The sequence below is a fragment of the Ostrinia furnacalis genome, unplaced genomic scaffold, assembly GCF_004193835.3.
Source record: "Ostrinia furnacalis isolate ACB-3 unplaced genomic scaffold, ASM419383v2 OfSCF1207, whole genome shotgun sequence".
Lineage (NCBI taxonomy): Eukaryota > Metazoa > Arthropoda > Insecta > Lepidoptera > Crambidae > Ostrinia > Ostrinia furnacalis.
In genome coordinates, this window is record NW_021131446.1 from 45,657 (window position 1) to 59,015 (window position 13,359).

At 37.1% G+C, this 13,359-nt stretch overlaps 1 pseudogene; it reads left to right on the forward strand.

Moving 5' to 3' along the window:
- Nucleotides 1-6,271: 6,271 nt before the first annotated feature.
- On the forward strand, nucleotides 6,272-9,812 carry LOC114351846 (uncharacterized; annotated as a pseudogene).
- The last annotated feature ends 3,547 nt before the right edge of the window (nucleotides 9,813-13,359 follow it).

Here is a 13,359-nt window from a genome sequence, read left to right on the forward strand (position 1 = left end):
AATTTGGCCACATGAAAAGGGCCAAAAGGATTTGGCTACATGAAAAGGGAGCAAATGGCAGCAAAAAATTCTATTATTGCTGATGGCATTCTCGGTGACCGACGTCCCACCACAGAAACCAGCTATTACTAACACAGATGCAACTTATTTATATACTCAAAAGAGTTCTAACTATTTATTTCAAAAGGATACATGTTCACTTTGGAAACATTAATCTCTGTGGCCAGAAATAATATTACGGGAATTTGGCCACATGAAAAGGGCCAAAAGGATTTGGCTACATGAAAAGGGAGCAAATGGCAGCAAAAAATTCTATTATTGCTGATGGCATTCTCGGCGACTGACGTCCCACCACAGAAACCAGCTATTACTAACACAGATGCAACTTATTTATATACTCAAAAGAGTTCTAACTATTTATTTCAAAAGGATACATGTTCACTCCGTAAATACAGGAATTTAGTCACACCATTCATTTTGTGCTGTTGTAATGGGTACATCATGAATATCATGATGTTCGAGGACCATATAGTGCCACTACACATTATGCGTCAATAATGCGCGAATAGTTAGATGGATCGGAGGTTAATAATTTATATAATGAAAACGATACTTTTATACTAGATCACGGCTTTCTGGATTGTATGGATGCATTGCACGACAGAGGCTATATAGGCCATATGCCAGAAACTAAAGAAGACGGTCATTCACAGTTGACCACCCTTGAAGCAAACAGGTCACGCTGTGTGACTATAAACAGTGGGCTGAGTGTGAGTTTAAAAAATGTATGAAAATTTTAGTTTTTGAACGTTTCCCGCTAAAGGTGCTGTACAATCCGTCAAATATTTAATGTCATTTTTTGACGCGCTCTTTGATGAAAACTTACACTAGGCCCTCAGAGTGATTGAAGCTGTAAATGGCCGTTTTAAAATATTCCGTCACGAATATTTTAATCGTGTCTGTACATATTTAATGGACAATTTTAAAATTGCTGTTGCGCTACTTAACTCATTTTTCACTCAATTCACAGACTCTCTCAATGCAGAGGCGTTTGGGAATATTATAAATGAAAGTATGTTTCTCCAAAACACGATCGCCGATTTAGTTTTAGAATTAAACTTAAACAGACGCAGTGCAAGTTTTAGTCCCATTGATGGCATTTCCAAGGCTATCTATGAACGAATTATTTTTGTTTGTGGCACGGTCATACGTAGGTGAACACTTTAGATTTCATGGCATTTATATCTTGGAAGTGAGCCGAGACCAAATACCTGGATTGGAGGGAAAAAAATCCTTTGTTGCTTCGAGCAAAAATAATATCTCGCCATTCATCAGGAAAGACGTATTTTGTTTTTATTGTAATAGAAAGAAATATGAATGGACAAGAAGCAATAACAAGTTATTGTTAGAACTGCATTGTGGGTCTCAGAACAGTAGCTACACACAAAGTAATGAGTATCATCTGGTACCTAGGGTATGTTCGCCATAAAGGTATAACGCGACTAGCTCCCTTCCTAGATGATGTTATTATAAGAATGTAGTAGGTATGGTAGGCTGTATAAAATAAATTCATTTGTATGATAAAGAAATTATTGTTTGATTTATTTCGAATATATTACCTATCCTACCTATCACCTACTCAAGTAGTAAAATCAGGCCTGAGTCAAGTTCCATATTAAAATATTATAAAAGTGAGAGTAATTCTGTCTTACAGCTGAACCACTTTTTGAATTTGGCCGCTAAGCTAGCCACCTGACAACTTCACTATGAAGTCATTACCAAATACTCTAATGTCATTCTAATGATCATAATTAATACACCTGGCCAGCAGATGGCGGTTGTGTAGGGGACAAAATAAATCATAACCAAATTTCTTAAAAAATGCATACAAGTTTAGAACCCCAACGAACGAACACGAACAAAAGCCTCATTAAAGTAAAATGTTTACAATACCTATTAAATGTAAATATTTCGAGGTTAAACACGAGTTTTTTTAGGTGTACTAAACCTTCATACACGCTTGCCGTTCTCCTTTCAAAAAGATACATACAGTTTACAAAAATTGGATTATCTTATGAAGCCATTTCTAATTGTATGTTGTGATGGTTACATTTTTGATTGTTTAGGTCCCTATAAGGCAACTACAAATGATGCTAACTATAACAAGGAACGATTTAAACAATGATGAAGGAAAATTGCGCACTTTCTCTCGTCAGGGTGATATATTCATTTTAGACCGGGGATTTCGTGATGTCATTGGATATCTAAATGAACTTGGTTACAAAGCCTACATGCTTTTAGAAGATCAGCACCCAGCTCACCACGGTTCAGGCTTAAGTCTAGGTGTGTGACAATGTGCTGCTGGGTTGTTGAAATTGTAAATGGGAGAATAAAACGCGATTTTAGGCTGTTTGAAACGTTTTTAATAACGGCTGTCACACTGAAGATTTGAGCATTGCCTATGCATTGATAAATAAATTTCATCCAGTCATAGAGGACAACACAGAAGCCCGAGCAATATGCGGCCATTGCCCAAAGTCGTCTTCATAATGACCAATCATTTGGCAGAGTTTGTTGAACGGAAAAACATGAACAGAAGGCGTGCAGTTTTCTGCAATCGATGCTAATCATGTTCATTTAAATAACTTTCTAACATTGAGTGAGTGTCAATGATTTAAAGCGGTTTGCACTTGGGACCTTACAATTTAAATGTTTTAAATGTTAAGAACTAAAGAACGCTCAATGCAAATATAAAGAAAAAATTACATGCTATAGATTTACCACGCTCTGCGGTCGAAAATCCAAGTGGTGGGTTTTATCGCGCGAAAACAAAGTAACCGTTTTTTTGTAAACTCTTAATACGACTATACGAGTCTGGATGTTTCTCCAAAAGACCGATTAGAATTAGCGGCTGAAGTATTAAAGCTTCAGGAACAAGTTCAAATTCTGAGGTAGCAGGAACCTATAACTGAAGAGGATCGTAAAAAATATGAAGAACTAAATATCGCTCAATGCAAATATGAAGAAAAAATTACATGCAATAGATTTAACAAGCTCCGCAGTCGAAAATCCATGTGGTTGGTTTTTCGCGCGAAAACTAACCATTTCTTCATGAACTCTTATTACGACTATACGAGTCAGGATGTTTTCTCCAAAAGACCGATTAGAATTAGCAACTGAAGTATTAATGCTTCAGGAAAAAGTTCAAATTCTGCGATAGCAGGAACCTATAACTGAAGAGGATCGTAAAAAATATGAAGAACTAAAGATCGCTCATTGCAAATATGAAGAAAAAATTACATGCTATAGATTTACCACTCTCCGCGGTCGAAAAATCCAAGTGATGGGATAACTTACTATTTCTTTGTAAACTCTTAATACGACTATACGAGTCTGGATGTTTTCTCCAAAAGACCGATTAGAATTAGCGACTAAAGTATTAAAGCTTAAGGAAAAAGTTCAAATTCTGAAACAGAAACCTATAACTGAAGAGGATCGTAAAAAAAATGAAGAACTAAAGATCGCTCAATACAAATATGAAAAAAACATTACGAACTGTGGGATTAAAACGCTCTGAATTAAAAAAATCCATGTGGTTTGCTTTTTAGCGCGAAAACTATCTAACCATTTCATTGTAAACTCTTATTACGACTATACGAGTCTGGATGTTTTCTTCAAAAGACCGACTAGAATTAGCGGCTGAAGTATTAAAGCTTCAAGAAAAAGTTCAAATTCTGAGATAGCAGGAACCTATAACTGAAGAGGTTCGTAAAAACATATGAAGAACTAAAGAACGCTCAATACAAATATGAGAAACAAAATACGAGCTGTGGATTTAAAACACTCTGCATTGAAAAAATCCATGTGGTTGGCTTTTTTGCGCGAAAATTAACTAACCATTTCTTTGTGAACTCTTATTACGACTATACGAGTCTGGATGTTTTCTCCAAAAGATCGACTAGAATTAGCGGCTGAAGTATTAAAGCTTCAAGAAAAAGTTAAAATTCTGAAACAGAAACCTAAAACTGAAGAGGATCGTAAAAAAATAATTAAGAACTAAAGATCGCTCAATGCAAATATAAAGAAAAAATTACGAGCTACAAATCTAACACGCTCCGCGGTCGAAAAGTCCAAGTGGTGGATTTTTTCGCGCGAAAACTAACTGACCATTTCTTTGTAAACTCTTAATACAACTATACGAGTCTGGATGTTTTCTCCAAAAGACCGATTAGAACTAGCGACTGAAGTATTAAAGCTTCAGGAAAAAGTTCAAATTCTGAGATAGCAGGAACCTATAACTGAAGAGGGTCGTAAAAAATGTTAAAACTAAAGAACGCTCAATGCAAATATGTAGAAAAATTACCAGCTACAAATCTAACACGCTCCGTGGTCGAAAAGTCCAAGTGGTGGATTTTTTCACGCGAAAACTAACAAACCATTTCTTTGTAAACTCTTATTACGACTACGTGTCTGGATGTTTTCTCCGAAAGACCGATTAGAATTAGCGACTAAAGTATTAAAGCATCAGGAAAAAGTTCAAATTCTGAAACAGAAACCTATAACTGAAGAGGATCGTAAAAAATATGAAGAACTAAAGATCGCTCAATGCAAATATGAAGAAAAAATTACATGCTATAGATTTACCACGCTCCGCGGTCCAAACATCCAAATGGCGGGTTTTATCGCGCGAAAACTAACCATTTCGTAGTGAACTCTTAATACGACTATACGAGTCTTGATGTTTTCTCCAAAAGATCGACTAGAATTAGCAGCAGTTGTCAAGAAAAGAAGTCCTTCACAGAACAAAAACAACAACCAAAATTTCTAGTGGCAAAGGTATATTATTTTAAAGGACGGTTTTATGCCGAACTCATTACTGATCAGTAGAACTAAATCTGCTGATTATCATGCATGATGACATGAATTTAGAAAACTTTATGAAATGGCTAAGAAAAGGTTACTTCCAAATGTAACTAGGTCAAGTGTAATTGTAATATTCCCTGACATTCATCTCACATGATAAAGTTGGTAAGGATTGGGAGACAAACAACAAGGAGTGTTACTGACGAATGCTAAAGGTAAAACTGTTTCGTGGGAGTATATTGTTGGTTGAAGTTCAGAACCAAAAACGAAGGTTTCTGGCAAACAAAATAAGATATACTCACATTAAGTATACAAATCCGACAATGAAAGTAAAATTGGCAAACCAGTCATTATTAAATGAATCTGTGGCAGACGCCCTTGACTTTTGTTATGAGGATCTCGACCTTAAATAATTTAAACCCACCAAAGGGACTTGCATTTTGTCGGTACATGCCGAATGCTGATGCGGAAGAAGTTTGTCTCTATTAAAGAGTCAAAAGATAAAGAAAGACGGAATAACGTCATTTTATGAGAAAATTGAAGCGCCAACGGCTATTAATGGTACACGGCTACAAATTACACGGGACAAATTATAAAAGCAACAATCATGACTGGAATGGCGAAAGGAGAAAATGTTTTGATTCCCCGTATTTTTTGGGATGTCGTGATTTCATCGTGCGATGCAAAATGCATCCATGAATGTTTTGTGATTAGTAAATAATTAAACACGTGAGGGATTCAATAAAATCGTCGTTTTGGCTGAGGGTGTCTCTTAGCAGAAGCGAAAGTGGAAAGAAAGTATTGGCCAGAAATAATTAAAGCAGCCGCTTATCTTAAAAACCGAACATTGACAAACATTTTAGAAAAGAAAACGCCGCATGAAATATTCTTTGGAAATAAACCAACATGTAAATATCTAAAAATTTATAGAAGTTTGTAGTGGCAATAATATTCAAAAAACCGAACCTAATTTTAACGACCCTGAGTCCCTCGAGATTGGCTTGGTTATAGTTTCATAAGTTTTGTTGTATCTGGATTAGTTTAATAAATTTGTTGTTACAACTTACTAGAATTGTGCATTTATACAACTGAAGAAGAAATAAATTGTGTCCATTGAGAGGGAACTGTTTTAGGAACGGTACAATATAAATTTCTATAAGCCGGACACTATCATTTATTTCATGCAGACCACTAACCACCTTGTCCGTCTGTCAACCGGCGGCGGTTTAACTTCAGTCACCAAGTTGCCAGAAAAAAAAAACTTTTCAGCACCTCTATGGTTTTGGCAAAAGATGGGAAAACAAATAACGCAGTTTATAAAAACAGTTCAGTTCAGACGAAACTGGAACAAGCACCGTTCAAAAGCCAAAGAAAAAATTGGCGTCAAAATCATCAAGACAGTTAAAAAAAAGTCACCAGTGCTGAGAGAGGCACTTTAGTTACCACCTGTTTCAGCCAGTGGTTGGCTAGTGGTACAGATTGCAACAGTAATTGCCGAATTTTAAATACTAACGCAAAATATGGGAGAGCTACACACGATGCTTTTATATGGGAAAACAATATAGCAAATAATTACATGCAAGAACTATATCGGCATAATGAACAAGTTTGATAATACGACTGCACCTACGAAGTGAAAATACATAATGTTATTCATTCGTCAGTCCCTTTAAATTTAAATAATAATGGCTTGCAGTGCAGTGTGTTACTCGAAGCGAAAATATTTTTTTTCATTCGTCAGTCCCTTTAATCATAGTCGTATGTTAATTATGGGTGATTCTGGATATCCTCAGTGACCCTGGCTGATGACTCCTATACCTGACGCTGTTGAAGGAAGCCCTGAATCAAAATATACCCATGTACACGGAAAAGCCAGGGTTACGATTAAAAACACTTTTGGGCGATTAGAAAATCGTTGGCGATGTTTGTGTAAGGACCATACACTAGACTACACAAAAAAAGTGTGCGAAAATAATTTTGTTCATTCGTCAGTCCCTTTCATCATAGTCGTATGTTAATTATGGGTGATTCTGGATATCCTCAGTGACCCTGGCTGATGACTCCTATACCTGACGCTGTTGAAGAATGCCCCGCCGGCCCCAATTTCGAAAATATTACGTTGGATTTTGTTAACATTGTTCTATTTTTGGAAACTGGTACCTAACTATTTGTACCAACAATTATAAAAAGTGGATTTAAAAAGATCTGAATAAGTCCATTTGATCGAAACGTTTTCACCGAAGAATATTTCCTTACAAGCGAAATAACTAACAGACCAATAACAGATGAAGACCTGCAACTGCAATCCAGGGATCTTATGACACCAAGTATTCAAAATCGAGGAGCTTAAAAGCTGTGCACTTGGAAGAAAACAATAATCCTCAAAAGTTGCCCTGCTCTACGCACTGTCATGGGATCGCAACTTCCAATTTACAAAATGGAAAAACTGTTAAGGTTAGTGATCTTATGGACATAAACAATTTATCCCAAGAAAAAAATCACAAAATTATCCTAGAGGCTCTTTAATTAAATTTAATTCAAAATAAGCCACATTTAAATTGTGATTGTGTATTTACAAACTTAACTCTAAGTTCTAAACCTATACCTAAACTAATTTATATTTATTTTATTACTGTACAACAATGTAATTACTTATACGTAAAGTTAAAGTAATACTTATCTAAAAATTTGTCTACAGCGATACTTTCCCGTTCGTCATAAATGTACCTATAAACAATTAGAATCGGATGTATCCATGTAACTTTATGTGCTATTTGTTAACTCACGCATTTGGTCACGATTTGAAAAATGGTCACACTCCGATTCTTGCCTGAAATACTCACTAATTGCAATGTTATCACTTCAACATCGCCCAAATAGATCAAAACAATAATAATAATAAATATCTTTGGACAATTTCACACAGCGCCATCTAGCCCCAAAGTAACTAATATGCTATAACTAAATAACTCTAACAATCCAAGTAAGACCTGATTTTACTTTACAGAACCTATCTTCTTATCAAGGACATTTCGATGGAGATACCCTTCAAGATCCCAATACAATCAGTATGCTGAGCTACAACACTGATGGAACACATGAATCTCAAGGTAATCATGATGAGGAAGAACAACAGTCGGAAATACAAAGATCTTACGCACAATTTCTACAGTGACGAATCACTGAAATGATAATAATGCCATACTGAAAACTAGAAGATTTTAATAAAATTTTATACTTTATCACACTCGTTCTTCAGAAATCCTACAAAACATTATCTACTATCCATTCTATACTCGCAATAATTCGTCATACTTAAGAATTTGTACCGACAAGGTGATATACGGCTGTTAGCCTTTCTATCCGACCAGCGGGGTTACTCCGAAAAACATGCGAAGTTTCGAATGTTGCCATCCCTCTCACGCAAAGCGAGATGGCAGCATGAGAGACGGTGACAAATAGATAGACCCGAAACTACGTAAACAGCGTTTCGGAGTAGCCCTGCTGATGTGACAGGTTTAAAACTTTTGCCCAAGCTATAAGTTGCCGAATCGAAAATTAATATCTGGTATCAAAATACCAGCAACTAAGATCGCTGGGCCAGAAAGACCCTGGAGTGGACCCTGGAGACCCCGCAACAACACCCGCGGCAGGGGAAGACTGCCTAAACGGTGGACAGACGACATACGGCAGTAGGCTGGAGTAAACTGGATGCAAGTGGCCAGGGACAGAAGTCGGTTGAGGGTTGAAGAGGAGGTCATGTTCGAAGGCGAACCTCCTAAAGGCTGATATAGAGTGATAGACAGATCAAAATACCAGGAAAATGTTTAGATGGCAAGTCAGATAATGATTTGGCACAACAACGGACTGCTCGACTTCCCTAGCGATGGATGGACATAAGCTGTAACAGCTACTTTTCTTGTAGAATTCGAAATAAAACAGTTTTGCTTCATTGTGAACATTTCAATGGGTCACACACAGCTGATGTAATAGCAGGCGTTTTAAAGCGTATCGCGGCTGAATACAAAATCGAAAATAAAATAACCGAGTTTCCGATGGTGATGCCAACGTCACAAGAGCTATTCAAAATACCGGGTGGCCCGGGTTCAAATGCTTTCTACATAAAGTGAACCTTGTGGTAGAAAAGTCAATTAAAGTGATAGGAATTATGGTGTGCCGGTTTGAATGGGGTAGTCATACAACCTGGAAGAAACAGACAGCGAAAATGATAAAAACCCAGATCCTCAGATATCGATGAAATAGTCAAAAGTGCGTATTAAGAGAAAGTTTTACACAATTTAATTTCCAACCACTTCAAGAACTACAACTGTTTTTAATTTGTCATCGATTAATTTTGCTAACCCGATGTAGCTACCTAAAATCCTATGTTAACCGTATATTTTCAGTGAACAAATTAATAACTATACCAATTACCGACTGCCAGAAAATGTCCGACTGAATTACCGACTAAGTATAAAGACTAACTTACCGACTAAAAGTAAAAACTTCATTTCCTAAAATATTAATTAATTGCAATGTGACAACCTCAACATCACCCAGAAAATACAAGTTACTCATTTTACTGCCTAATAATCCTATAAAAACCGTATAATTCTTCCCAATGAATAAATAACTACACGAATAATAATATACCATTACCAGAAAACGACCTACTGACTTACGGACTAAGTAAAAACTTCATTTCCTAAAATATTAATTAATTGCAATGTGGCAACCTCAACATTGTCCAGAAAATACAAGTTACTCATTTTACTGCCTAATAATCCTACAAAAATCGTATAATTCTTCTAACTATATTTTATACGAATATATTATACCAAGATAATTTTTTAAGACTGATTTACCGACTAAGTAAAAAATTTTTTCCTAAAAATATTAATTAATTACAATAGTTACAACCTCAACATCGCCCAGAAAATATAAGTTACTCATTTCACTGCCTAAAAAATCCTATAAAAACCATAAAATTATTTCAACTACATTTTATACGAATATATTATACCAATTACAGACTACCAAAAACGACTGACTGACTTACCGACTAAGTAAAAATGTTATTTCCTAAAATATTAATTAATTGCAATGTTACAACCTCAACATCGCCCAGAAAATTTATGTATGTATGTACTCATTTAATGGTGCGTCCACAGTCCACACTGGGCGAACGGGCTCGCGCGACAAACTCGACATCCTGCTCAATCAAGAGCAGGGTGAGCAGGATGACCAGCGTGCCGCGCGAGCCCGTTCGCCCAATGTAGACGCACCATTACAGTTTCCAAGTAACCTGAATTACTGCAGCATTAATTACCAAGTTTCCACAACATAATTTCGGACAAAATGATGAAAAATCTACAACTAAATCCTAAGTACCTAACAATGAAACAATGAAAACATTATTTAGTTAAGAATGTACTATTTAGTATACATTGTCCTGAAATGTTGGAAATAACTCTCTAACAATCCAGGTAAGCCGAAAACCGGCACCAATTTACATAATTTGAAACGAACAAAATTATTATCCATCAACAACCTTACACAATCAATAATGCTGTTTTGTTTTGTTTCGCTGAATAAATTTTCAGAAAATAACCCTGACAACATTATAGGATCATTTTTATTCGCCATAGTTACTTCCCGATAGAGACTTCCCGCGGATTTATTGCCGCGGTGATTCTGCCAATGTCAAGTGTTTAAGGAGACACCGATAGAGACTTCCTTTTTCATAAAAACTTTTGGGACACTATCGATGACATTTCCAAAGACAAAACAAGAGCAAGAACATGCCTGACGGTGCAAAAGTGTGCAACCCTCTAGCGAGGAACTCAAAAGATGTGCGTGAAGCATCGAACAATCTGAGTAAAGCCTACGAGGACTAGGTTTATTGAGGCTCTTCAGCACAGACATGACAACTGTAGTGTCCTTATTTTGAGCTCTGGTGAGAAATAAAACGCTGGATAGTTTCTACTCCGCTTCACGTCCGCTCAACTCGGCGGTCGATCAAGTAATGAAGGCCGCCCGCCTTGCGTCCTAACTTATTATTTTTTATTGATACCATTATCTGGCTTCAGGATTTGTCACAACTGATATCTTTGGATGCTCAATTCTTGGCCATCGTCATGCTCAGCAGGGCCAAATAACTACGATCAGCTCACAATGAACTTTGAATATTCAAGTTGAACACAGTGAATTAAAAAAGATGAAAATTTTATAGTAATGTCAAAAGGTCAAAAGAAAACAAATTCACCAATAAAGTGAATTATTCACAAATCGACCGAATTCAAGAACGACGCAGAACTTTACCCAAATTATCATCTGTACAATATCTTGGCATAGCTACTTCATGCCCACCGATCGACTGCAGATTGCAACTCAGTGCGTGATTGGGCATGAGATAGATTGCACGCGAAATTCTTCGTCTAGCAGCGCCTGCCTCTGTATAGCTAGCTTTGTTAATGTAGCTGGCAAGCAAAGCGGCGTTATGAATAAATTTAAGATGCTATAGAAACAATGTTCTGTTGATTGTCACTTGTGTCATAGAAAATAAAAAGAGCTATCCATTGTGTATTCCTACTGTTGTAATAAATTAATTTCGTGGACAAATCTATCTTCTATTTTTCTACTATAAAAATCACACTCAGCCACACGCTCACACAGGTTATGGGCCCAGATTTTTCGAGTTAGATAGAAGATGGATCTGACGAGAGTACAAATTGCAAAGTTGGACACCAACAACTGGGTCCAATGGAGGTACCGGATGTCCGCGGTACTATCGGGCATTGACGGACTATTGGATATAGTTGAAGTTAGAGTAGTAGAGCCGGTAAGACCTAAAGCAGCTGCAGGAGATGCAGCGGGTGCGGCAGAGTCGTTGGCAACTTACATTGCTGCTGTTAAAGAGCACAGGAGATTGGAAAGCATAGCTCTAGTTCTCATAACAAATAATATAAGCGATGAGACATTGGACAAAGTTATAAGACTGTCGAAACCTAAGGAGGTATGGGAAGAATTGCACAAACTGTATGATGGTGTAAATGACAACAAAGTTACGATTTGTGTCTGGATTTTTTCCGATATACCAAGGCGGATTCTGCGTAATTTCTCAATTCCAATTGCGACAAGAATTGAAAAAGGTGGAAGCTGGTGCTAATTTGCCAGAGCTTTTATTAATTTGCAAGATATTGGATACCTTGCCTGAATCTTATTTTGAAGGTCTGTCACTGTTACAGTTTGATGTTTCTACAGCATTTTTATATGGCGACCTGGAAGAAGAAATCTTCATGAAGCAGCCAGAAGGTTTTGAAGATGGTACGAATCGAGTCTGTTTACTGAGTAAGAGCCTCTACGGCTTAAAACAAGCACCTCGATGCTGGAATAAACGCATCGTAGATGTTCTGAGAAAAATGGGATTCCGTAATAGTGAAGCGGACACTTGTCTTTTCTTGAGGAACATGAGTAATGGAGAAAGGATTATACTTGCCCTGTATGTCGATGATGGTCTTGTTGCTGGTACAAATGAAAAGGTCATTAGCGAGTTTATGCGTGACTTGAGAGGTTATTTTAAGATAACTACGAAACCAGCGTCATTTTTCCTTGGTTTAGAGATTGAAACCAGAGAAGATTGTATTAAGATTTCTCAGGCATCTTATACAAAGAAAGTGTTAAAGCGGTTTGGTATGGAAGACTGCCGACCAGTGATGACTCCTATAGTAAAGGATACTGATAACACAGAGAAGGATGTAGATGCGATTCTGAAGAACTACAGACAGATAGTTGGAGCATTAGCTTACTTAATGGTTGGGACCAGACCTGATATTGCATATGCTGTTAGTGTCGTATCTAGGAACCTTGAGAATCCAAAAGTGGAAGACTGCAAGCGAGTTAAGCGGATCATGCGATACTTGCAGTATGCTCCTGATACTGGAATAATCTACAAACGAGATTATAAGAAGGTATGATAGAAAGTTATTCTGATGCAGACCATGGCGGTTGTATGATTACTGGAAGGTCAACTTCAGGAGTATTGTGCATCTATGCAGGAGGTGCTGTATCATGGATGAGTCAGCGACAATCCAGCGTGGCTATATCAACCACAGAAGCCGAAACCGTGGCAGCAAGTGAAGCAGCTAAAGAGTGCATTATGGCTGACACGACTTATGAAGGACATCACGAATGGGGATGTTTCAACACCAGTACTTAAAGTGGATAATGAGGCGGCTATAAGATTAGCAGAGAACCCAGAGTTCCACAAAAGAACAAAGCATATCAGGATTCGACATTTCTTTGTTCGTGAACTCGTGACAAATGGGGAGCTAAAAATAAAGAAGATAACCAGTACTCTGCAGTTGGCAGATATGTTTACGAAGGCAATTGCTAGACCGGCATTAGTGAAGACCTTGCAACTTATAGGCATACACGCCGAGAGATGTTAATGTAGCTGGCAAGCAAAGCGGCGTTATGAATAAATTTAAGTTGCTA